The sequence below is a fragment of the Bos taurus genome, chromosome 4, assembly GCF_002263795.3.
Source record: "Bos taurus isolate L1 Dominette 01449 registration number 42190680 breed Hereford chromosome 4, ARS-UCD2.0, whole genome shotgun sequence".
In the NCBI taxonomy this organism is placed as follows: Eukaryota; Metazoa; Chordata; class Mammalia; order Artiodactyla; family Bovidae; genus Bos; species Bos taurus.
The window spans coordinates 54,325,742-54,350,000 of NC_037331.1; the positions used below are offsets into that span (position 1 = coordinate 54,325,742).

The following is a 24,259-nucleotide window of genomic DNA, read 5'->3' on the forward strand; positions in this document are numbered from 1 at the left end:
CTTTGAGACAGAGGCTTTATTATTACTCCCTTTTTACAAATGAGAAAAATTAAAGCTCAGAGATATTAAGTCACTTGCCCAATACCACACAGCTGGTAATTGTCAGTCCTGGGAATGGAGGCCCAGACTAAATCTAGAGTCAGGAATGACAGAGCATCCACTAACTGTTCATCAGGTTGACTATAATTGGAAACTAAAGATGTATAAGCCAGGGCCCAGATCTTAAGGTGCCAACAAAACAGGTTTTAAGTATAACAAACACATATATATTGTTAGTGGGATATGGGAGACTATAAAAATATGTACTTAGTTAGCACTAAGTATTCAGCAAAAGAAGAGCTCTTGAATTTTGTAGGAAATGTTTCAGGGCAAGTATAAGACTAGAATCATTTATTTAAAAAATCAGGTAAACTTTAGATAAGCTTAAAGGTGGAGGAAGTAACTTTGGTATGAAAGCCATGAATCATATGAAGTATTAGGGTATAGTAAAAAAAAAAAAAAAAAAAGATAAACATAATGGTTGAAAGTCTAGATTTTTAACTTCCTAGCAGTGACATTTTAGAAAATTGTTCAAACTCCTCTGACATTCAATATTCTCATTGCAAAATGTGTTTTAAAACTTGTACTTAAAATTATATGGATGTATGTTGCAAACCAAAAAAGTAGCTTCCCTTAGCAGTTTTATACATGTATTAAACAGCATGGGAACTGCCTTCTCTTCATTTTGCCGAAAGGCAGACACCTCATATAATGTTGTTTCTGTTTGTCTCTCTTTTCTGACCCAGCCCCAGTGAAGAATGAGACCATACATTATATGATTCTTTATTGTCTTTCATTTGGAACTTTTTTTTTTTCTTTCTCTTTGTGTAGTATAAGTTTTGTTGGGCCTGGGGTTTTTTGCTGTTGTTGTTGTTGTTTTTAATTTAATTTTTATTGAAGGATAATTGCTTTTGGAACTTATTTCTACACATCTATGAAATCCTAAAGGCAAACCTAACCCGAAGCACCCTCTTTCTTCCAGTCACCCTATTCGTAGAATCCAGTTCCATCAGACCAGCTTCTGAGTGATGAGGATAATGGCTAATAATGGCTTAATGTGTTATTCCCTCAAAAGTATGTATGTTTAATAATAGTCCCCAACGTCCTATAGCTAAAAATTGAAAAGTAAAATAATTTCACATCTTCTAGAAATAATGAGAAGGAAAGCTGAAATTCTGGGACAGGAGGGCCACTGGGTCTTCATTAAATCACATTGCTCAGGAGCTGCAGCCTTTCTGAGGACACTATAATACGTTAACCAGTAGTAAAATAACCAATATTAAAATCAGAGCGAAATATCAGTTAAGAGTCTTAGGATGTTGCTGTCAAATAACCAGTTCAGCAATCAGCATTTCAAGACTAAAAAGGAAGGCTTTGATCTTTTGTGTGTGTTAGTCACTCAGCCGTGTCTGACTCTTTGTGACCTCATGGACTGTAGGCCGCCAGGCACCTCTGTCCATGGAGTTCTCCAGGCAAGAATACTGGAGTGGGTTGCCACTTCCTTCTGCAGGGATCTTCCCAGCCTAGGGATCAAACCCAGGTCTCCTGCATTGCAGTCTGATGCTTTACCATCTGCACTTCTAGGGAAGCCCTTTGATATTTTAAGATTTCTTAATAAAGAGACAACATTAAAATAGCAACATGTATGAAACCTGAATGGTGGTGGGTACATGGATTCTGCTAAATTGGTTTCTGTATATTTTTGTATGTTTTAAGCATTTCTTAACCCGAAAGTGAAAAATTGTAAAATCAAAAATAAAAAAGTTTTTATTACAATGGATACAGAAATATGTTCAACAACTAATTCCAGTGTTAATATTTCTCATCTTGCACCTTACTACTAATCCTCTGGCAACTAAGTATGTCAGGTTGTATAAGACACATCTGGATGAAACAAAGCACTTTATCTCAAATTCTTAAGAATTCAAGACCTAGGTTAAGATATTGCTTTGAGGACTTCTAAAACCAAAAATTTTAACAAAAGTATCACAACTTAGTAGGGTTTTTTTTAGCCTAATAATATAGCCAATAAAACTGCATTGATACGATTTGCCAAAACGATAATAAATAATGTAATGCACACAAATAGTATCATGTAAACCAGATATTTCAAGAAACTTGACGCTAATTTATAATCAATTTTATAATTTACAGTTTTCAGAGAACTTTCAGCTGTATTATTTCACTTAATGGTAGAAACTATAGCTTGTATATTCTGTAGGGAAAAGAAAAAAAAGAGTTAATTCAGCACAAGTCTCGACATGCCAGCTGATAAAGCTAGCCTTTGGCATAGTTTCAGTTAAAGACGGCTTTCTTGAGTTAACTTGTTGAAATTGCTCAATATGCTAATTGTATAAATGATGGCTTGATATAAGATTGTAATAATTTATTTATATTTTTCTACAAAGTTGACAATTTAATAGTCAACAGTTTCATGCTTCCACATTTGAACATAAATTTCAATCTGAAAACAAATGATTAGAGAACAAGAGGCAGCAAAAACTAAATAATCACGTCATCTGATCACTGTACAGATTGAAACTTGATGCAAAAGTGCTATATTTAAAATATACTTAAATTATACAAGGATAATTTCCAAACTACTTTTCAAAAAAGGTGCAAATATTTTTTTTAAAAAAGCAAACACAGCCCAAGAGCCTGGACTTCTGTGATACAGACCTCTACCACCACCCCCCAGTTCTGAGGATCCCTGCAGGCAACCAACTGCTGTATCTGTGGAATGTGCTCTTTGAACTGTACAAAAGCCTTCAGCCCTTCCTGCATTCTGCAAACAAAAACTGCCAAGTGCAATTATTTCTCTGATTCAACGTAATACAAATGTTACTTCTCTGCCCTCAACTCCCCTAGTACTAGTGATGGCCTATAATATATACATTTTTATAAATGCCCTGTAAAAGATTCATTTTCCTAATCAAAACCGAATTTGTTTTAGAAGTGTAATAGTTCAACTGAATATAATATAAAATTCAACAGGCACCATATTCCCTTTTGTGTATATGTTTTAAGAATTCTATTTCTATAGATGGATTCAAGGATTGAATGGGATTAGTTCTTTTAATTATATGACTAGGATCTTTAGCTTGAAATCTTTCTTACAAAAAAAAAAAAAAAAAAAAAACGACAAACACAATAGTTGTTTATATTCAATTCATTTACCAAAAAAACTCATTTGAGCTAGTAAGAATATGTCCTTTCAAATGTGAATATCTCTTGATATTCAGAAGAAAATGAAAAGTAAAAGGCAAAATAATTCCTAAGATAGAGTTGTGTAGATATTTAAACTCACCTACTAGTTAAATGTTAGAATAGTGCATTCTCCTAGCCTAGATCCAACATAAGCTGCTTTTCTTCACTGAGCATATCCTTGGCATTATGCATACCTGAGCATTTTTCTTTCTGAAACAATAATATTGAATCCAGTACTGAAGGGTTAGTTCTATTTTCCATGAACATTAATGTTTCCGACTATTGGTGTGTATAAACAAATTATTAGCTGCATCACTTCACTGGAAAATATTTGAAGTTTTGTAAAACTAAGTTATGAAGAGATAAGATACTATCACTTATTTTGTACCCCAAAATAATTATCAAGTAGAATCAACCATTATAGGAGATTCTAGGTAAACGTAAGACATGCTTTTTTCCAGAAAAACTTAACAATCAAGTTGAAGGGAGAAAGACACAAATACATAAAGCAACTAGAAAATAAGAAACAATAAACATGATGCATATTTGTCACTATTAATTAAAAGTAATTTGTTCATTTCATGGCCTATTTAAATGAAGTTTGATCTCATATCCTTTTTGAGAACCAGAGGCATCTTAGGGTGTTACAAACAAAGCTGAGCTAAACTGGATTAGAAGTTGTATCATCCTACAGATAAGGATTCCTCTATTCTTTCTACCAAACATTTTATTTATCAGTCTTATCACTTCTTCTCATTGATGACATAAAAGATTTTTTAGCTACTTAGTTCATATATTATTTTATTTTTCTTATTGATGCTGTTGTCTAACAAAGGATAGTTAAAAACTGATGCTTCAAAGTCAGACAGGTGAAGGTTCAAATTCTGGTTCTATAACAATAACTGGAGCAGCTACTTAACTGTTTCAAGTCTCAGGTACATCTTCTGCAAAATGTACACAGGTGACATAAAGGAAGGTGTCATTGACAACTCTGAAGGCTCATAGTCTCAGAGAAGCTGTGCTTGAACTGTGTCTTGAAGGACAGTAGGGTGTTCATCTACCACAAAGGCAGAGGAGTATTTTCCAACAAAAAGAGCAAAGCACGCAGAGGCGTCAAGTGCAAGGTATCTTTGGGGAATCACTACACAAAGAGCAGTTCTGAAACATTTCAGGTTGCAAGAGGTTAGGATAAAGAGGGCTAATATGTATATTATTCTTTTGTGCTTAGATTGTACATAAAATATAATTACAAAGTTTGAAGTCTTAGGATCACCCAGATTTTTGCCCCATGCATCCATTATCAAGTCCTAGAGAAGGAACAATATGCACACAAGCCACAAAACACAAAAGAACTCAAAGCCATTAATTAATGAAATCACGTCAGAGTAAGTGAAGTAAAAAAGAAGAGTCTAAAATATACTGAGTAGAAAAAGATGACACTAGAGGGGACAAGCATGGTCCAAACATCCAACCAGTCCATTCTAAAGGAGATCAGCCCTGGGATTTCTTTGGAGGGAATGATGCTGAAGCTGAAACTCCAGTACTTTGGCCACCTCATGTGAAGAGCTGACTCATTGGAAAAGACTCTGATGCTGGGAGGGATTGGGGGTAGGAGGAGAAGGGGACAACAGAGGCTGAGATGGCTGGATGGTATCACTGACTCGATGGACTTGAGTCTGAGTGAACTCTGGGAGTTTGTCATGGACAGGGAGGCCTGGTGTGCTGCGATTCATGGGGTCGCAAAGAGTCGGACATGACTGAGCAACTGAACTGAACTGAACTGACTGACAGAATACTCTGAAGAGTTAGTTCATATTTTACCCTAAGGTCAAGAGAAAACAAATGCAAAATTTTAAGAAGAAAATAAATATTATCCAATCTTTTTTTAAAAGGCAAGTCGCTACCCTGTGAGTCAGAAGGCAGCATTAAGATAAAGGGCATTAAGAATTTAGTAGAACAGGTAGTCACTGCAGTGATCAAAGTGAATGTTTTAGACTAGCGTAGTATCACTGGGAGGTAGAAAAAGAAAAATATTTTGATCAAATTTGGAGATTTAATTAATGAGACTAGGATACTTTGGCCACCTGATGTGAAGAGCTGACTCATTAGAAAAGACCCTGATCTTGGGAAGATTGAAGGCAGGAGGAGAAGGGGACGACAGAGGATGGGATGGTTGATGGCATCATCGACTCAATGGCCATGAGTTTGAGCAAGCTTCAGGAGATAGTGAAGAACAGGGAAGCCTGGCATGCTGCAATCCATGGGATCACAAAGACTCTGACATGACTGAGTGACTGAACAACAACAAAGGAGAGTAAACAGAAGAATAAAGGAGATGTTCAAGCGACCCAATGTTAGTGATCCAACATTTCTGACATAGGCAACTGGGAGTATAATGGTGCTTGCTATTCAGTAAGACATAACACAGCATAAAAGAAGCATATTTTCCATCATATTTTTATAGGTGAGACAAGAGTTGACAATGAGCTGAATTTTAGATGGATCCCTGTGGGACATTTAAGTAAAGATAACAAGAAGAAAGTTGTAAATGCAGATCTCACACTCAGAGATAAAATATGAGCTAGAGATGCAAAAGTGGGAGCCCCAACACTAAAAGTGGCAATCAGAGCTCTGGTAGTAAGGGAGCTCATCTAGAATAATGAACACACAAAATGAAAAGATGAAGAGAGAATACAGGAAAATACCTATATTTATCAATGGGCAAAGGAAAGACTCACAAAAGAGACTTAGGAAAAGGAGTTAGTGGGAGAATATGCCATGAGAACATGAGCTGATAAAATAAGGAAGCAGTCAGCTGTGTTAAATATTTCAGGAAAGGCAAAGGACAGAAACCGCCCTAAGATTTATCAACACTAATATCATTGAGAGACTTTTGATTAAGCACAGCAGTCTGTTGTTGTCCTTCAGTTGCTCAGTAGTGTCCAACTCTCTGCTACCCCATGGACTGCAGCATGCCAGGCTTCCCTGTTCTTCACCATCTCTTGGAGTTTGCTCAAACTCATGTCCATTGAGTCAGTGATGCCATTCAACCATCTCATCCTCAGCCTTCCCCTTCTCCTCCTGCCTTCAATCTTTCCCAGCATCAGGGTCTTTTCTAAGAGTCTGCTCTTTGTGTCAGGTGGCCAAAGTATTGGAGCTTCAGTACTAGTTCTCCCAATGAATATTCAGGGTTGATCTCCTTTAGGATTGACTGGTGGGATTGCCCAGGGACTCTCAAGAGTCTTCTCCAGCACCACATTTCAAAGGCATCAATTCTCCAGTGTTCAGCCTTTTTTTATTGTCCAGCTCTCACATCTGTACATGACTAATGGAAAAACCATAGCTTTGACTACATGGATCTTTGTATGCAAGTAATGTCTATGCTTTTTAAGACGCTGTCTAGATTTATCATTGATTTTCTTCCAAGGAGCAAGCATCTTTTAATTTCATGGCTGCATTCACTGTATGCAGTGATTCTGGAGCCTAAGAAAATAAAGTCTGTCACTGTTTCCACTGTTTCCCCAACTATTTGCCATGAAGTGATGGGATGGGATGCCATGATCTTCGTTTTTAGAATGGTGAGTTTTATGCCAGCTTTTTCATTCTCTTCTTTCACCTTCATCAAGAGGCTCTTTAATTCCTCTTTGCTTTCTGCCATAACGATGGTGTCATCTGCATATCTGAGGTTATTGATATTTCTCCCTGCAATCTTGATTCCAGCTTGTGCTTTCTCCAGCCCAGCATTTTGCATGCACAGCAGTCTAAACACATGTAATTACATCCACTCCTTTACAAAGTACTAATAAAGTGACAATACAAGAATGAAAAGTTACGAACCCATGAAAAGGATCCTAGCTGAAGGGGTGACACCCAACAAGACATGACAACGCATCTTTGTATGCATTACATGGTCTAATACATATCTTCAAAGAAACTTGTTCAAGGAATCAATCAGTACATTATTCAATCATGTAGTCCCCTCTTGTAGAAAAGGAAACTGTTCCAGGAGTAAAAAAAAAAAAAAAAAATTCAGAAGAGAAATTACACAGGCATTACACTTCAGGAAAAATTCTCAAAGCTGATGACAATAGCCCTGTCTCTCTCTGAGTGAACTCAGAAACTACTATATTTACATTTTTAGATTTTTTAAGGTAAATAAGTACCTACTATAATATAGCATAGTTTATTTTCTCTCTCTTTTTTTTTAATTCAAAGGTGGGACTTGAAGAAAATGATCTTTGTTAATTAAGCAAAATATAGTTCCTTTGAGTTATGAAAAGAGCAAACCCAGAAAACTATGCTGTGTTACAGTAGGGACTTGTCATCAGTTTTGAGAAACTTTTTTCTGGGGTACTATTCCTGTTACACAGGACGATACTAATTTCTCAGCTATTATAATTCATACTCATTTCATTTCAATGTGATCTTCCAAAGGATTGCACTTCAAGGCAAAAGCTTCCATTCACCTTGTAGTACAGTGTAAAGAGGCAATACACTTTCTGAGAAAGTCCAAATCAATTCATTCACCCAATATGTATTAAATGTGGACTGTGCACCAGTACTAATCTGAGCAGTAGGGACACAGGGTTGACTGTGGTATATAGAAATTTATACAACACTGCATGAAAAGTACTGAGTGGAAAACAGGATGCATCTTATCACACTGATTCTTAAAATCTAATAGAAAACAGAAATTACTGTTTTTAATATTTTCATTAACCATCATATTCATCAGCATTCATCTCTATAATGAAACTATTGAGAAATTACATTTCTTAAAACACCTCAATTCATGATATATTAGATTTAAATTCAAATATAACTAGATTTAAAATAAGACAAATTTAATCTCAGATCACTTTAACCATAAGAAAACAGGAACACAATAGAAATGCTATTTTTAAATTGCACAACAAAGCTAAAATTTTCTTTTGCACAAAGATTCTAAGACCCAGTTAAGTGAAAAGGTTTTTGAGAAATTAACAAGCTGGCAATAATTGAAGGCTCAATTAAAATGTACCTGTACTAAGAGTTTACTCTGAAAAATCAACATTGAATTTTGAGTTGAAATTTGGTTTGTTAGTTCAAAACACACTTGTTGGTTGAGAGAAGACTGTCAATATCTACAATGAAAAAAAGAGGGAGACAGAGTAACATGTGTAGCAACATGCACTTCTCATCTGAAGAGGGAAACTAGAGGTTGACTAGATTAAGATTAATTAAAGATCCTGGTGGGGAAAAGGGCAATGAGAAATGGAAATTATTTTTTTAAATAGTGGTAACAGATAAACTAACTGAATTCTTTCTTTAAGAAAAATATTGACTTATCTCACTAATAGGATCAAACCTAAGACTTGAGATTAAAGGTCTTCCTTCGGTCATCCTAAGCCTCCCTGATAGTTCAGTTGGTAAAGAATCTGCCTGCAGGAGACCCTGGTATGATTCCTGGGTTGGGAAGATCCACTGGAGAAAGGATAGCCCAGTATTCTTGGGTTTCCCTTGTGGTTCAGCTTGTAAAGAATCTACCTGCAGTGGGGGAGACCTGGGTTCGATCCCTGGGTCGGGAAGATCCCCTGGAGAAGGGAAAGGCTACCCACTCCAGTATTCTGGCCTGGAGAACCCATGGAGGGGTCACAAACAGTCTGACATGACTGAGCGACTTTCACTTGGTCATCCTACCAATACTAACTTTTTCTGTTCTTACATTGAACAGAAAATATAAATATCTTAGTATTACTGACTAAAAACTATAAAATAAAAGCATATGCCACTTTAATAAAACTCAGTGGGAGTGGCACAAAGCAAATGTTTGGAGCAATTCACCATTTTGCTTAGGATCAAATCTTTAATAAGAATATCACGAGTGTGTAACTCTATCAGTCAAATTATATAAACTTTCCAAACTATCTCAGTATATAATGCCATTGGGTGATTAAATATCAAAATCAAATATATGCAATGACTCTTGTTATACAGGTAAGAATAGAACTCTAGTAAATAGATTTCAAAGATAGAAAGAAGCTACTTTAAATGTATGGTGGGAGAGCTTACATGACTTGTAATGGACGCTAGAATGAGCACTGTGCAGCAATATAATCAATTAATTAATAAGCAATATAATTAATATGCTTAATCCAAGAGTGAAAACAATAATAATGGAAGCCCTTTACTTAATCTAAATGCCAGGAGCTCTCGCCATTAAATTTTCCCCAAATCATCTGGCCCTAAGCTTTACATAATGCTCTTTAAAAAAAGCAACATTTATACTCTGTACTTGAGTATGATTTATAATGAAATAAAAAGTATCACTTTGTGATATAACTCAATTAGACATATAGCAGTACATTGTAAAAATAAAGATGTAGTATTCTAAAACTCAGATATTCTACTGTAAGTTACAACCTTAACAAAAGTCTCAAACATGTACACAAAAAGAAATATACAGATACATTCACTGCATTAGTGTTTGGAATAATTAAAAAACTGAAAACAGTTGAACTGTTCATTTACTGAAGAAGGATTTTTTTTTGAAGAAGGATTTTAAAATAGCTATGCTTGAATGAAACCATGGAATGTTTGGAGCAATTAAAACCTAAGTATTATCCACAACAATGGTAAAAACAAAAAAAGACAATTTCAGTGTTGGCAAGAAATGGAGAAACATTGATGCATGAGTTGATGGGACATCATGCGTCAATGATGGGACAGTAAATTGGGATATAAACTTTATAAGACTGCATGGCAGTGTCTACTAATGTTGACAGTGACACTACATAAAGGTAACTAAGGATATAGACACTAAGGGCTTCCCAGGTGGCTCAGTGGTAAAAGAATCTACCTGCCCATGCAGGAGACCTGGGGTCAATCCCTGGGTCAAGAAGACTGCTTGGAGCAGGAAATGGCAACCCACTCTAGTGTTCTTGCCCCGAAAATCCCATGGACAGAGGGGCCTGGTGGGCTACAGTCCATAGTATAGTATAGTGAAGTCAGTCATGTCTGATTCTCTGCGATCCCATGGACTGTAGCCTTCGAGGCTCCTCCATCCATGGGATTTTCCAGACAAGGATATGGACTGGGGTCAAAAGAATTGGACATGACTGAGCAACTAAGACAACAAAACTGAGCAACTTTTCCAACAAAGGTCTGTCTAGTCAAAGCTATGGTTTTTTCAGTAGTCATGTATGGATGTGAGAGTTGGACTATAAACAACGCTGAGTGTCGAAGAATTGATGCTTTTGAACTGTGGTGTTGGAGAAGACTCTTGAGAGTCCCTTGGACTGCAAGGAGATCAACCAGTCCATTCTAAAGGAGATCAGTCCTGAATATTCATTGGAAGGACTGATGCTGAAGCTGAAACTCCCATACTTTGGCCACCTGATGCGAAGGACTGACTCACTGGAAAAGACTGTGATACTGGGAAAGATTGAAGGCAGGAGAAGAAGGGGACGACAGAAGAAGAGATGGTTGGATGGCATCACCGACTCAATGGACATGAGTTTGAGTAAACTATGGGGGTTTGGTGATGGACAGGGACACCTTGCGTGCTGCAGTCCATGGGGTCGCAAAGAGTCAGACATGACTGAGTGACTGAACTGAAATGAGCAACTAAGCACACGCACAGACACTAAGTTGACACAATGATGTAGATATTTTATCATACAAAATTTCTCCTCCAAGCTATACAGATATGCATAAAAATATGAAAAGGATATATACAAATGTCCTAATAGTGAAAACAATACAAATATCCCAAAGTCAAGTGTAAATAAACAAACAGTGGTATATTCACATAATGGAATACTATATAGCACTCAGAATAGACCCTTAACTACACACAACAACATGGAGGAAGCATGTAAACCTAAAAATGTCAGACACACACAAAAGACTATGTACTAAATGATTCCATTCATATAACGTTTCAAAGCACAAAACTAATCTATGTGTTAGGGGTCAGAATACTGATTCCCTGGCAGGGATGGGGAGGGATAGTAACTTCTGAGTGGGAGCTTCTGAGACCTGGTAGTGTGCTATTTCTTTAGCTGGGTACTGATTACACAGATCTGTCCATTCTGTGAAAATTCACCACAATGTTCATATATAACTTCTGCAGTTATCAGTATGTAACTGCAAAACTCATAAATGTACAAGGTTTACTTTAATACTAGCTAACTTAAAAAACCTAAGAAATCAGACCTGTGTTTATCACCATGGATAAGGCCCCTAAATACAATTTTTGAAAGCAAAACTTCTTCAGAAGGGCAGATTTAATATGATGCCACTCACATAAATGTTAAAATCACAAAAAAAGAATAAGAATACAGATAAACACCAAATTCAGTAAATTTCTCTAGAGAGAGAGAGACAAGAAGAGAGCACACAGTTTTTGCTTTATTTGTGGTATTGTATTTTTTAAAAAAAGAAAGACAGATTTGAATATAACAAAATATTCACATATGTCAAATTTGAATATGTGAGTGCTTACTGTGTTATCTTGTGTATTTCCACAAGATTTTAAAATAAAAATCTTAAAGAGAGTTATCACTTTGGATTCTAGAGTGAAGAGAATCTTTAAAATAATTTTCAGGGAAAGACATTCTTAACCAATTTGCCCAGATCAGCTGACCAAGAAATGCTCTTATATATAGCTTAAGTATCTGAGATAGTGGATGGCTATTTATTTAGGTAAAAAATTTACTAAAATATACTCTCTATATTGAAAAGTGGTACAGTCTTACTTGCAAAAAGATAAGTTGGTCCTTTTAAGTTGTACAATAATAAAAATTATTGAACATTTAAGAGAGTTCAGCAGAAATGATCTTTAGGAGAAAATATACCTTCAAACTATATGCATTTTCCCCAAGGCCACTATGTTGTTCTCATACTGTTCTATTGGGCTATAATAAAAATGAAGCATTTAAGTGATAATTGCATGGGTAGAATCATCACCTCCACAAAACTATTAATAGATCATCGATACTCCCACTAAGAGCTTCCCTGGTAGCTCAGCTGGTAAAGAAACCACCTGCAATGCAGGAGACCCTGGTTCGATTCCTGGGTCGGGAATATCCCCTGAAAAAGGGATAGGCTACCCACTCCAGTAGTTGTGAGCTTCCCTGGTGGCTCAGCTGGTAAAGAACCGGCCTGCAATGCAGGAGACCTGGGTTTGATCCCAGGGTTGGGAAGATCCCCTGGAGGAGGGCATGGCAACCCACTCCAGTATCCTGGCCTGGAGAATCTCCATGGACAGAGGAGCCTGGTGGGCTGCAGTCCATGGGGTCACAAAGAGTCGGGACATGACTGAGCGAATAAGCACAGCATGGCACATACCCACTAAAAAATAGTCATTCATCCCAGGAATATTCAGTCCCTTTTTTCAGATATCACTTTGCATCATTAGCTTGGAAGTAGACTCAAAAGGGTAATTAATCCTTCAAATGGATTTGGAGATTACCATCTATTTTGTGTTTAATAAGTTTTGTCTTTACTATCTTAAAATAGAGATATATAGGACTACAAAAGTTTTAACTAGTTTGCCTTTTTTAAAAAATAATAAGCACTTAAAACCAATAGGTCAGGCTTTTGTGATAAGGTACATAGCTGGATGAGTTTTAGCCTTGCATTTAAGCATTCTGTTTCTTTGTTACAATCCTCCCTTGAGGGTCTGAGAGCAATCCATTCATTAAGATTCTAGGGAGTCATTCGGCAGTCACAAGACACATTCAGGTGGGTTACTTTCTTAAGACATTAACAGCTGCTTTTGCAAAAAAGCTTACATCATTGTAAGAGAACATGGATATTACACCTCATTTTGTTGAATTACTATCTTACAAAGATTCAAATCAGTTAGGAAGACAGCTGTAAAAAGCTGCCCTAAGAAACTGGTGCTTTGTTATCTAATGAAAACTAAATCCCATGAATATCAATTTTTTGGGAAGATTCAACTCCTCCTCTTTTTTTTAAATTATTTTGTTTTCCATATTCCTATATAGCCTCTCAAATTGACCAAAGCAAATCTTTTTGAACCCCCCAAAAATGTAGGATATATATCTATATATCATCCTCTGATATATCATTGAAGGAGAAAAAAATTCCTCTATTGCCTGCTGGGAATTTGTAAAAGAAACATAAACATTCTTTAGATCTTCTTTTAAGAATTTATAAAAATTCCAGGTAGGTTAATATAAAGTTACAGAAATACTAGGCCACAAAGAAATAATAACTTTTTAAGTATTTCCATGCGGTGATAGAAATCATATTTCCTGAATTATGGAACTATATCCTTTCCAGAATAATTATCTGCTTCAGAATTTAATAAATAGAATAAATTACTATGTATTGCACACTGCTCTATATAGAGACAAAGATGGAGACATATATAAACACATACATACATGAAAACATACGCACATACTTATATTTAACAAACATTTCTACATGCATAGAAAAGGTAAGAGATCTCTACTATTAAGTGCCTATTCTGTGCCACGTATTTTTAAAGTTTGATCATTCAATCTTCACAAAACCCTATATGAAAATCATTTTTTTCACATATAAAACTTACCAAGATCAATATAAAAACTATATGGCTGAACAAACCCAGGTGTGTCAAATGCAAAAATGATCTTTCTTCCACGGTATGCTTAAAGTAAGTTTTAGGCAAATTTTAAGTATTGTGTGGTATCACTTTAACATAGGAAAAAATTCATTCTGGCATTATGAAGAACCATAGCTGGTTTTTCAAACAAAATCTGATTTTATTCCCAAAATTTCAATATGGCAAAAGAAAAGTTGTTACAAAGATAATTCTTGGTTGAATATGTTAAAAATGTAATTCCCTGGTAATCTGGGTTTTGGCCAAGACAAATCAAAATCAAAGATATTTTACAAATGCCAAGTTTTCAGGGAAACAAAAAAAATGCAATAGCAACAGATGCATTCTCCCTAGACATTTGTGTTGAGCCTAGCCATATCCAAAGTTTGAAGAAAAGGGGGATTTTTAAATTTCAGTTTTATGAATAATAAATTTCTGGTTTCTGTTAATGTCAACTAGTTAAATAAGATTATACTCACTCCTTCAAACATTAAATATTAGAATATACTGAGAATGAAAGAAAAAATAAGGAGGAAAAAGAGGAAAAGGAGGAAGAAAAAAGAAAAGCAAAAAAAAAAAATGTTAGAGGCTAGCAAAAAAAAATAAACATATCTGGTACTTTTTAAACTGAAACTGCATTTGAAAATTTCTATTCAAAGAGAGAATACAAAGTGCATCTGTTTTTCATTTCTTTTACAACATGCTAACATTAAAATTTACAAATTAAAATCCCACTTAAGTGTCTCAGGAGGATGGACCACTGCATAAAATGCATTAAATTTTAAGAAGCTACAAAAAACTCAGTAAACATCATTTCTTTACTACAGAATGGGTTTTGGGTATATGGGTTTGGGGTAAAAACATATATATATATTTTTTTTTTTAATTCAAAACTGAACTATCTATCTTAAGACAAGTTTATTCTACATAAATTTTCATAAAAAGTTAACTAAATATATGCAAGCACAGAGGTCTTCCTATATTGATATTAGCACTTTCCCCAAGTAAAACACATTCCAGCAGATCTTCCCAACTTAGGAATTGAACCAGGGTCTCCTGCATTGCAGGCAGATTCTTTACCAGCTGAGCTCTATGGGAAGTGCTTTACAAAATCAGAAAATAATGATTTTAAAACCCTATCTTTTTAAAAAGCTTGAATATCCAGAGTAGACAGATCAAATATGATACTATGTCACTTTTTCTCAGAATTCTACTTAACAGAATCATTTTAAGATTGCTTTCTTAATTTTTAAAAAATTATATTTGACATGCAAAAACATATCTAAAGTAAAGCATGATTCATTTATTTAGAACAGTTTTACTTTTATAGAAAAATTCAACTGAAACTACACAGTTCCCATATACATCTTCTCCATCTCCAAAACACATCTTCTATTATTCAGATTTTGCAATACTGTGCTATATTTGCTACAACTGATGAACCATGTTAAAACATAGTTATGAACTTAAGTCTAGAGTTCACACTAGGGTTCACTGTTTGTGTTGTATAGTTCCACAATTATACAGCTGACAAACACATAATACTATGTACCCGTCATTAAAGAACCTTACAGAATAGGTTCACCACCCTACAGATCTCCTGTGCTCTGCCTATTCGTCCTTCTCTCTCCTCAACCCCTGGCAACCACTGAGCTTTTTACTGTCTCCACAGTTTGCCTTTTTCAGAATGTCATATAGTTGGAATCTCAGTATGTAGGCTTTACAAATGATTTAACTCACTCAGTGATATTCATTTAAGGTTCCCCATGTCTTTTTGTGGCTTAATAGGTCATTTCTTTTCATCAACTGAATTAACATTCCATTGTCTAGCTATATCACAGTTTGCTTATCCATTTATCTAGTAAAGGGCATTCTGTTTGCATCTTAGTTTTGACAATTATGAATAAAGTTTACATAAACATTGTACAAATTTTTCATGGACATGTTTTCAACTCATTTGGGTAACTACCCAGGAGTGCAGTAGGTGGGCTGCATAGTAGTGAAGACTGTATGTATGCTTATCTTCATAATAAACTGCCAAATTATTTTCCAGAGAAGCTGTATTCATTCCCCCCAACAACAAATCAGAGACCTTGCTGCTTGTTTCACATCCTTGGCAGCATTTGGTGATGCCAGTATTTTGAATTTCAGCCATTCTACGAGGTAAATTCAGTTCAGTTTAGTTCAGTCGCTCAGTCGTGTCCGACTCTTTGCGACCCCATGAATCGCAGCACGCCAGGCCTCCCTGTCCATCACCAACTCCCGGAGTTCACTCAGACACATCCATCGAGTCAGCGATGTCATCCAGCCATCTCATCCTCTGTCGTCCCCTTCTCCTCCTGCCCCCAATCCCTCCCAGCATCAGAGTCTTTTTCCAGTGAGTCAACTCTTTGCATGAGGTGGCCAAAGTACTGGAGTTTCAGCTTTAGCATCATTCCTTCCAAAGAAATCCCAGGGCTGATCTCCTTCAGAATGGACTGGTTGGATCTCCTTGCAGTCCAAGGGACTCTCAAGAGTCTTCTCCAACACCACAGTTCAAAAGCATCAATTCTTCGGCGCTCAGTCTTCTTCACAGTCCAACTCTCACATTCATACATGACCACAGGAAAAACCATAGCCTTGACTAGACGGACCTTTGTTGGCAAAGTAAGTGGTGTCTTATTGTTTTAATTTACAGTTCCCTAATGATATAAATACCAAGCATCTTTTCATATGCTTATTTGCCATCAGAATTATCTTCTTCAGTGAGATCCCTCTAAAGCTCTCTCCCACTTGGAAATTGGATTATATGTTTTCTTATTGTTGAGTTCCCTGTTTATTTTGGATACCAAGTCCCTTATCAGATAGGTGTTTTACAAATATTTTCTTCCAGTGTGTGTCTTGTCTTTCAATACCCTTATCAATGTCTTTCCAAAAATAGAAGTTTTTCATTTTAATGAAGTGCAACTTATCAAGCATACTTTTTTTTTTAATTTCATGGATTGTACTTTTGGTATTTTATCTAAAAAATCATCCCCTAGATTTTCTCCTATGTTACCTTCCAGCAGTCTTTTAGTTTTACATTTTACACTTAGTTCTATGATCCCTTTTTTACTCATTTCTATACCAAGGACGTGTTTTGTGTCTATTATTTTGCATAAAATTGTACAAATAGTTGTTCCAATACCACTTCTGAGATTACTGTCCTTTTTCAACTGAACTGCCTTTACTCATTTGTCAAAGATCAGTTGACTGAGCTTGTGTGGGTCTATGTCTAGGTTCTTTAGTGTCCGTTACAAAGATCTATTATTTTGTCAATACCATCCTGTCTTGATTGTGTTCGGTTCAGTTGCTCAGTCATGTCAGACTCTTTGCCACCCCATGGACTGCAGCACACCAGGCTTCCCTGTCCATCACCAACTGCCGGAGCTTGCTCAAACTCATGTCTATCGAGTCAGTGATACCATCCAACCATTTCATCGTCTGTTGTCCCCTTCTCCTCCTGCTTTCAATCTTTCCAGCATCCGGTTCTTTTCTTTAAACAAAGTCTTGAAGTCAGGTGGTGTTAGTCTTCTGGCTTTGCTCTTTTTTTTCTATTTTGGGTCTTTTGTCTTTCTCTATAAACTTAAGGACTAGTTTATCAATATTCACAAAATAACTTATGGGATTTGACTGGAATTATGCTAAATGTATAATCTTCAAGTTAATAAGATCTGACATTATAATCATATTGAGTATGTCTATCTATGAACATGGAATATCTCTCCATTTAGATATTTGATTTTATTTCATCAGAATTTTGTAATTTTCCTAATATTGTTGTTGTAATCTACAATATTGTAATCATCTTTTGGATTTTCTACATAGATAATCATGTCATCTGCAAAAAGACAACTGTGTTTCTTCCTCCCCAATCTGTATGTGTTTTAATTCCCTTTTTTTTTAATCTTACTACTTAGGATTTCCAGTATGATACTGAATAGGATGTCTAAGAGGGGACATTTTACTTTGCAGTCTTAGTAGAGAAACATCTAGTTTCTCACTGATGATTTTGTATAAAGCAAATATTAATGCAACCACCAGCCTAGTGAATAAACAGAAAGCTGCTGAAACACCAGAAGGTCCTGGAACCTTCACCTCAATTTCAACCACCTACCTAGAACTTAACCATCATCTTTATTTTGTTATAATCACTTCTTACATCCCTAAACACCAAAGTCTAGCTTTGGAACTTCATATAAAGGAAATCGTACAGCATTCATTCTTTTAGATCTGGATGTTTTTAATCAACATTATCCTTAGGAGATCCAACCTTGTTACTGTTGCTATACATTATACTTTCATTGCTGTAGAGAAGATCAGAATTTTTTTCTGTGAATGACAATGCTTTCCAATTCTTCATCAACCTCAAACCAGTACATGGTTCACTACCAACCGATCAAATTTAAATAACTTTTTAAAGTTTCCTCACAATTTTTGGTTATAAAAAAGTTTTAAGCGAAAAGCAATTGTTTTATGTCCTGAAAGCAATACTAATATTTGCAGTCTTTCTCTAAGTTGTCTATTCTAATTCAATGATGAAAAATTGTGAACTGAACTTCTAAGACTTATTTTTTATGCATAGTTTGTGCTAAATTTAAGATTTCTAACTCACAAGTATAGAATGTCAGGAATGGCCACAGTGTTTCCTGGCTCTATCAGACATTCCAAACAATAAGATTAAACGTGAACCTAGAAATGATGAGGGATTCTCATTGCAGACTTCTTTGACAACTTTGTCAGATGCTATGTGGTTAAGAATATCACATTCAAAATCTGTAAAGACTCATATTTAAATTTTGGTGATAACTGGGAGAATTTATGATTTGGTTTTATTCAACACTAGTAAGCATTTATTATCTACTGCATACTCTGGACCTTTTAGAATGAAAACAATATACTATCACTGAGTCTTTTCACTGACAAATGAAAAAGGTAATCAATTATTAAACAAAGTCAAATTTCTGGCAGTTAAGCCATCATATCACATATAAACTGCCTTACTGCAAGGATGATACATGAGGTAACTTTCCAGATAAAGGTGTTGATGATAAGAAATTTCTTCCCAAATAATTTTCCTAAAACAAGTCCTGCCTTTAGTCATCCTTCTTTCTACCAATTCTGAATAGCAACTGAATTCTATGTGTCTATAAAATCATTAACAGACATCTTTTAAGTTCTCCCTAACAAAACAGGAAATCAGTCTTTCCAATACACTAAGCTGACAAAATTTATATATTTTTATAGTATGGATACAAAGTCAGTCCGATTCATTTTCACCATGCAAAGTGAAAAAGGACTTACTGTCTCTCTTACTGAAAGGTGGGATTTAAGTAGATACATTAAGATAGTCTTATTCTCAGGTAGGAAGAAATATAAAAGAAAAAGAAGGAATCAAAGTTTAGAGCATAAAGGGATTATAATGGCACAAATGCACATATTAAATCAAAGGAAGTTACCTTCTTTTCATCAGAATACTCTCAAAATTCTTAACAGTTCTCTGCCAGAAGATAAAATTAAAATTAATCCATTTTGCATTGAGTGTTATTATTGTAAAGCATCACCTTATATTAGTTAGAAAACACTAACACAAATACAAATTTAAGTTACCAACCAAAACAAATGTATATTTTGTAGAGAAAAACAAATGCAAAGAATATTGTCATCACATATTTTTCTACTAACACCTGAGCAGCCAGCCACAAAAACAGAGATGGAAAACATAGAGTACAGATGACTTACATTTGGAGGGTTAGACTTTAATTCTCTCTCCCAGGATTGAGGGGTTTTATTCTTTGTGCTTACAATGCTCCTTTCTCCAGGGTATTCTTCTACTTCCAGAATAGGTCAGGACAAAGCTTCAACAGACTTCTATTATTTGTTTGATCTAGGGGGAAATTATACTTTTAATCAATTATTACAAAATGCATCAAACTTTTTTCTTACTGTCCTGGGGGGTGGGGGTTTCTCATTATTTTCCTTTGGATCTGAAGTGAACAGAGAAAATAGGAATTGCCATTGTTGAATATTATAATAAATAAATCAAGTAGTTTAAATTAACACCACTAAAAGAAACCCACATCTATCTTCTTTTTCATTTTTATGGCTAAGCAGCATAGCAAGAGAAAATTAATATTCAAAATCCAAATGACTACAAAAGCCTGCTCAAATGTATTTTTAAAAGACTTTAACATAATTTTGAAAATCCATGAGTTTGAATGGACTGGCAGAGACGATTAGGTATCAAATATTTTTACTCATTCATTTTAATGTCTTAGGGCTAAAGAATTACAGGATGATTAGAAAAGTGTAAAGGAAAATCCATTTTAAAAAATTTTAATGGAATAATAAAAAAGATGATTTCAAGAGCATGAGACCGACCAGAAACAGACAGTAAAGAATCTGTAGGCAGGGCAAGAAATCTAGAGTATAAACTGTGAAGATGCTACAAAGCTTGGAACTGCTATTCTAACAGAATGTTGGTCAAATTAAAGTATATGACACAAGGACATTTTAATCTGATTTTATGTTAATTCTCTAAGGAATCTATACAATGTAAAAATGCAATACATCTTACTTTCACAAGAACACAGAAACATAATACATGATTGTTTGACCTTTGGTGGTATGAAAATTCATAACTTTAAGAGAATTAATTGTATTCTACAAACTTTATCAAACTGCAGTTTTCTAATAATGGATATTTTCTGCCTCATTAAAATGAAATATTAAGATAAATGTCTTCAACTTGCACCATACTCTGGATCACACACTGTTGCCTTATCTTAAAGTCATTCATATTGCTTTCCATTAAATAATAAATTAGAATGTAGGGGGGACATTTAGAGAAAATCAGAAATAAAATATAGCTGGGGGAAACATGTCTGCTAGCACTGAAAAGTCAGTTTTTGCTCAGAAATTTAAGATTCTTTTACTTGTGATTATTATCCCCCCAAAAAAAAACTATAGTGGCAGTATAGTAAACAAATGAAGCCCATTAATAGCTATATCATAATTGCTAAATTCAAAAATATATATATATATGTGGGCAGAAGCATTTCTTTAAGTCATCCATCTAATCACAAATTGGTACTTGTGTGAGCCTCTGCTGATTTTAACCAGTGTAAGCGGTACTTGCAATCACTTACCTGGAATATCACAAAATTATTTCTGGTGAAACAAACAGAAATCTGACTATCAAAAATTAATGTTACTGAAGGAGAAAACTCATTCAAGGCTAGATTTTAGGATTACAGAAAACTGGTATACTTTGTTTTAGAAAGATCAACTAATCTTGGCGTAACTCAATAGTCTTACTATTAAAGGTTATCAACATACATTCTATATGAATATTTCCATATGGCTTTTCAAACATAGGTAGTCCTACTTTAGTTTCAAGAACACAGAAATGGTTTTGCTGTATTTTGGATCAGTGCAAGATCAATGAACATTCCTTTAGGGAAGCCTTTTGAACTGACAAAGGGTGAATGATTGACATCAGTAACAAAAACTTTTTGTTGTCCTGGAATGACATGTCATTTATAGCAATACCTATGCTAATTAATGCCACACATATCTACCTGATGTGTCAGAGAAATATGCCAGACCCTTCACAGAATATAGTGTGAGTTCAACTAAAATTCCATTAAAGATATAGATATGCATTCCTTTGCTATAAAGAATTGATCTCTCTCTCTCTCTCTCTCTCTATATATATATATATATATATGTATACACACACACACACACACACACACACACACACACATATATATATACACATACACATAGAATATACTTTCTATGATAGAGAAAAATTCACTTTTATATACAGTTAACTATACCTTATCTATTCCATTGGTAAAACTTTTTACAAAAAGCAAACTCTACCTTGTTCAAACACACAATAATCTGAACCCTAAAAAATACAGAACATAATGTACTAAAACACTAGTTGGGGTCTTCAGAAACTACACTATCATGACACTTTACTCTTGTTCCCAGATTCTCTCAACTCCACCAGTAGATTATTAACAATTAGAACTATACATTAATCATTTTCATCTCCCCATTCCCTAGGACACAATTTGGTATAATGGGTACCATCTTTTTTTTTTTTAATATAGAGTTAAGGTCAATAAAGACATCAAAATTATGTATCACAATTTTGTCAGTGAATTCAGTATTTACAAAGAAACAATTGCTTCTGATAGCAACTGAAACCCTTACTCATTAAATCAGATATGCTAGTAAAGAATTCATCTCACTGTCTGGAACAGAGCACTCAAAAAATGTGAACTATATAATCAGATTTAACATCCATTCCAGATTGCCTAGGATAGATGAGGTTTGTACTTAATTCAATTATTAAAAGCTAGCCCTTTTCTTTTCAAAAGTGTCCCAGTTTAGATGATAACTCTATATATTTTTTCCAAAGTATAATTAATTATAATTCATCTATATGATTATTTCTTTTTATCAGGTTACTGTTTTTCATTTTCTTGTTTTCTATGATGCTGTTGACATGATAAAAGAATTTTACTAAGATTAGAATGAACAACATTTCATCCTTTTAACATCAATACATTCACACAGATGGTCAAAGGTTTACTAAATCCTCACATCCTTGAAGCTGAACATTTCATCATCAGTATAGGAATCACCTCCTAGCTGACCAAACAAAATGTGACTTCTTAATTCTTAGATTGCTTAACTTCTCTAATTCATTTAGCTTATTTTTTCATTCCTTCCTTCTTAAAACTCTACTTTTGGCCTACATGTGCCAAGTCACTTCAGTCATTTCCAGCTCTTTGAGACCCTATGGACCATAGCCGGCCAAGCTCCTCCATCCATGGGATTCTCCAGGTATCAATACCAGAATGGATATCCATGCCCTCTTCGAGAGGATAATCCCAACTCAGGAATTGAACCCACATCTCTTACGTCTCCTGCATTGGCAGTCAGGTTCTTTACCACTAGCACCACCTGGGAAGCCCTTTTGGCCTACATGACACCCTTCTTTCCTGATTCCCCTCTTACCTCTCAGACCTCCTTTTTTCATTGTCTGCTGGTTCCTATTCTTCTTCCATCTATTTCCTTAATGCTAGTTTCCCAAGACTTCATTCTAGTCCTCTTCTTTTCCTAATCTGCACTCCAGTTCTTGTAATAACCATAACTTGCTGCAAGTGATGCTATATCCAGCCTACACCTTTCTCTTGACCTGCAGATTTAAAGTTCCTACTGAATACACAATCTTGCATCCCTTCCCCTCATCCTCCAGTCTTAACTCAGAGACCAAGGAACAACCAACAGTTAGGAAGAAGTGAAGTTCTACAAGAATTCACAGGCAGCAGAAGACAAGGGGGCTGGGTAGAGGAAACCAAACCCACTAGAATGAGACATAGTCTGTTCCTGGTATCTCATTTGTAATCCAAGCATGTTTCATTTTTAAAAATTGTTGCATGTAGTGGGCAGGTTTCAAGGCAAATACTACTAGAAAGAATAATACGATAAATATGAAATACATCATGAGGATCACAAACAAAATACCCAAAGATAAAAGTGTAAAGTAGCCTGTTGTTGTTCAGTCACTAAGTTGTGTCTGACTCTTTGAGATCCCATGGATTGCAGGACGCCAGGCTTCCCTGTCCTTCATCACTGTCTCCCGGAGTTTGGTCAAACTCATGTTCATTGAGTCAGTGATGTTAGTTAACCATCTCATCATCTGTAAAGCAGTTAATTGAAAAACAAAAGAAAGTTGTAGGGTATTGTGGCAAAGTTTCTAAAGGGGGAGCTTTTAAACACCATCAGATTACTTGCATAATCCAGCATTTGCTCCACAGGAATGCAGTATTAGCCCTGCCAAATGTAAATTTTCAAGAGAAATCAGAAAAGCTGTGCATATGTGTGTGTGAGAGAGAGAGAAACAAAGAGAGATCCAATTTAAGATTTAGTAACAAACCTTGTATTTTTAAAAATAATAAATATAATAACATATTAAGCTCTCTAAGGACTTAAAGCACTTCTTTCTGACCTCACACTAAAACTGAAGGGCTAGCCTGTGATCTAAAAGTCATGTATAACAAGGTTCCTAAAGGAAAATGTGGTCTGAGTTCTGAACAACTAATACAAAATCTTTTGATATACAATCCATTTACATTTTGAGAAAAGCATGCTATTTAATTTTACTGCCTAAAACATGTTGTGAATAAAATTTTCCATCTTCTCTTTGGCTCAGTTCTTTATCCTCTACTGCCTCTTAAATATCTTCACTTGAATACTCTGGTTCTGATACTTCTTCAAATTAATTATGGCTTACATGTCTTCAGAATTTTATTGGGGTGTTCAAAAAGGTCATTTAGTTCTTTCCTTAATCTGTTATGGATGGAAAAACCCAAATGA

At 35.1% G+C, this 24,259-nt stretch overlaps 1 protein-coding gene across 7 annotated transcripts in view; it reads right to left on the reverse strand.

Moving 5' to 3' along the window:
• The window catches only part of FOXP2 (forkhead box P2), a 662,372-nt gene that overhangs the window by 557,059 nt on the left and 81,054 nt on the right, over positions 1-24,259 (reverse strand). For 5 of the 7 annotated variants that reach the window (XM_059885448.1, XM_059885447.1, XM_059885444.1 and 2 more), the window contains one exon: positions 19,601-19,745. The exons of the other annotated variants lie outside the window; for them this stretch is intronic. The gene's annotated coding sequence lies outside the window, so the exon portion shown is untranslated. The remainder of the gene's footprint in view (positions 1-19,600; positions 19,746-24,259) is intronic. 7 annotated transcript variants of the gene reach the window in all.